The following is a 3826-nucleotide window of genomic DNA, read 5'->3' on the forward strand; positions in this document are numbered from 1 at the left end:
CACCTCACACCAGATGGAAGGAGAAAGTCACTTGCCCAATATGCATGGGCAATGATATCGACATCACAGGGGGGCAATCACTGTTTGGAGACGTTGCGACCCCTGTGACGACCACCATAGAGAAAGAAATCATCAATCATCCAAATGCCTGCAGTAACTGTAGTGTACCCCCTCAGGGATCACTTTGGACAGAACAGCTCAGGGCTTCTCCCCCCCATCTCCTGGCAGAGGGTCAAACCATGTCAGCTTAATAGGCAGGTTGAGATGAATGCGGGACAGCACTATAGGGAGAAAAGCTGTGTTAAGTGACAGAGACCTTGAATTGTACCTTAGACATGAGTCACTGATCAACAGGGCATGCAGCTCACTGACACGTCACAGAGGAAATAGCCAGAACACAGTCATGTAAATCAATTCAGCTCTGTTGCCAAGCACTTGAATAAGGGCCCACATAGTTCATGCAACACCAGGGGAAGACCCCTTGCTGAAGCTCTCATAGCTCTAGGAAGATGCAGTCTCTGAGATGGTATGGCTCCCCAGTGTGCCATGGTCGACCTTCACATGCTGACAAAATATTGCCACTACATAAACTTGCAACATCAACCAAGACCGCCCTTAATTCAGTAGGAACTGAAGAAAGTCGAGGATAGTTACAGAGCAGTGTACCAGATCCTAAGCCTGACTTGCACACCAGTCAGAAAACCATTTCAACCTGTTTTAATACAAGAAACAAGTGGTTGGCGATCTTGGGTTCATTATTGTATGTCTGACAGAGGCCACACAGGAGTTCAACAATGGTGTGCGCCCTCCAAAGGCATAAAGAAAGCCATCTGGCCTAGAGGACTGGTCGTCTCAGCCAATGAGAACCAGGTTGATGCCTCTGAGGTGAAGAAGTCCACCTCTGCTGAAGATGCTCCAGATATTGTTTACCACCTTGAAGGCACCAGTCTCCTGATGGAGGTTTCTGATGAAGTCTGCCATGTGGTTCTGCTTTCCTGGTAGGTACAATACCTGAACGCTGATCTGACAGGGGGCGGGGCTTTGACATAGGACAGCTTGGTCCCACCCTGATGGTTTATATGATAAACGTGTTGTTTAACCACTCAAGGACATGCTTGCCCCTCAGATATGGCAAGAAGTGCTTGAGAGTTAGGTGAACAGCTCACAGTTCTAGCACAGTGATGTATGAGTGTCAGTCTTCCACAGACCACGCCCATGGTCCATCCTGCTTTACCATACCATACCTAATCGTGAAGTACAGGCATCTGTGGTTACAATCTCCCTGTTAGATGGAACATAGCGCTGTACCCCCATGGGGTCACTGTGAGGAGACACTGTCATGACACCTTGAGTTTCATGCAAATGTGCCTCTTGGCCAGAAGGGTGGATAACTCATCATCCAAAGCAATAGCCTTTGTGGAGTCACTGATGGAGATCCCTTTGACTGGATGTCAGGAGAGGGGGGGGTCTGGTTGTAGAATTGAAGCTTGTACCCATAAGTTACCATTAGGTTGCCATTACCAACAGATCTCAAGCATGAGCAGCAAATAGTTGCAGCTGTTGATGTGAAAAATATCTTACCACGATCCTCTTTCTCTCTCCCCTAGGAGCTCTAGCGGAGTGTAGAGAAGCTCTGAAGCTTGTTCATAGAGTCATCCATTGTGATGGCACTGGACATTATGGTCAGGTGCTCCCACCTACTATCCTATCCTTGTCCTGGGGTGAAACAAACAACAAACCCAAGCTGTGGGGAGGCACCAAGCACGCAGAGTATACCAACAGAGGTTGATACACAGTAAACTCACATGCAAGTAAAGCTCTGCTACCACTTGCAAACAAACCGCGGTGGGCACTGGGTGTGCTTATATTACCCACCAGCAAAAGTCTGCACTGGTGAAAAATACCATGGTGACCAGTTGACAAATAAGCCACCTGAAGATAGTGAAACCACCTTCACGGGCCCCGGAGGGAAAAGCCGTAGGCTCAATGCTGTGAAGATATAGACTCTTTCGGGTCACTCGGGGGTCACAGGTGACTTTGTTGGTATAAATACTCGAATTGCGAATGCGCAAAGGGAAGCAGTCAGTGCCTAAAGCTCCACCACTGGTGGTGAACAGAAATGAACTAGAACTGTCATTGAGCTGAGATCAGTTACATAAACTGTTGTAACGTGCTATTAACCCTCAGAGGTCAAATGTCCTCTGTGGTCATCATTTTCTCATCAGTCACTCATCACATAACTGTGACACCATCTGAACCCTCTCCCTGCTAATGAAGGTCCACCTCCACTTCATCATAGTGAGGCCTAGTTCCTCTTACCCACCTGGGACAGGGTGTCATTGTGGATCGCCTCTCCCGAGATGGAGGATAATTGGTTAGTTAAAACAATCCGCTGAGACACAGGCCTGCACCTATATTTAGCAGCTCTGCACCTGCTATTGAGTGATTGCATTGGGAGAGAGAGAAGCATGCTGTTTGTGATCTAATTTCTGTTTCTAATCTGGGTTAGAGGGAAACCGTTATTAGAACCGCCACCTGTGACACTGGGCGGAGGTGGGCTGTAATGGATGGCTGGAGGTTCCAACATGACATCCAAAGCATCCACCATGTACAGAAATCTGAATAATTAGGATGAGGGAGGCCTGTTCCCATGAGGAAGCATAATGGTCTGCTGCTCTGTGTGTTCATGATCATGTCATCTGTACCTTTTTAGTAAAGTATTGACACATTTCACAAGTGCACTGGCCGATGCCGTGCGTGTAAAATGGGAGACTTACTTCAATTTGGTGGTAACACTGGGCCTTGATATCATGTGCAACCTCAGACTAACTGACTTCAGCCAGCATGTCGGAAGATTCTCCACATTGACTGCCTGCTAAAACTGGACACCTACACTAACCAGAGATAACCAGGGTTGCTACTATTAACACCAGAATCCCTGCAGGATAATCTTTATCATCACCCAGCTGTTTAGTTGTAGGTATTCATGCAATAACTTCATGTGCATATACATATGTCAGGAAAAAACTGCTGATCTGTGTAGTAAAAAGACCTCAGTAGTTTAGTAGGATAGCTTTATTAAGGGAGGTGATAATCCTGGGAGGCTGAGAGAGGAAGGCTGGCCTGGCTAATCAGAAAAAAGTAAGCAGTAGAGAAATTCTGCAAGGCTATAACTAGGATTTAAAGCATTCATCTGTGGGGGTTTTTTTTCGATAGAAGAGAAAGATGTGAAGCAAGGACTTTTTATTACACAGCTGTGTTGTACATATTTTGTTGGGACATTCACATGCTGTTTATCCTGTGGGACCATGCTACGGGCTCTGAAGTATGTATCTTATACCAAGAAAAAAATCAAGAACATGTCAGAATGAAAAGTCTGCTTTAGTTTAAGGAGCCCTTGGTTCAAATGAGCACATCATCTGACTCAGTACAAGTCAATCGGTGCTGGACTTGGGTCACATTGAGATGAACAACTATAATCTTCTGCAAACTGTAACCATTTCATTCTCTCCTGCGGTCCTGCTGAACAATGTCATCTTCTCAGACTGCTCACTCTGCTTGAACTTAGTCGTAGATGTTAAACATGGGATTCTAATTGGCTACTTTTTTGGAGCCCTGTTGGCTCTCTCACCAAACGACCTGGGTCAACAAAGCAGTGGCATCATGAATAAGTAATAGTTCATTAACTCCTCCATTATGACTTGAACCTGCAGCAGATTAGCTTATGTGTGTGTGTGTCTGGGTCTGTGTCTGTGTACACGGATAACACAAGAAAGAGAACGGAACAATTTTTAAACATAAAATAGGGAATAGACAAGACATCACT

The sequence above is a fragment of the Takifugu flavidus genome, chromosome 14 (genome assembly GCF_003711565.1).
Source record: "Takifugu flavidus isolate HTHZ2018 chromosome 14, ASM371156v2, whole genome shotgun sequence".
Taxonomy (NCBI): Eukaryota; Metazoa; Chordata; class Actinopteri; order Tetraodontiformes; family Tetraodontidae; genus Takifugu; species Takifugu flavidus.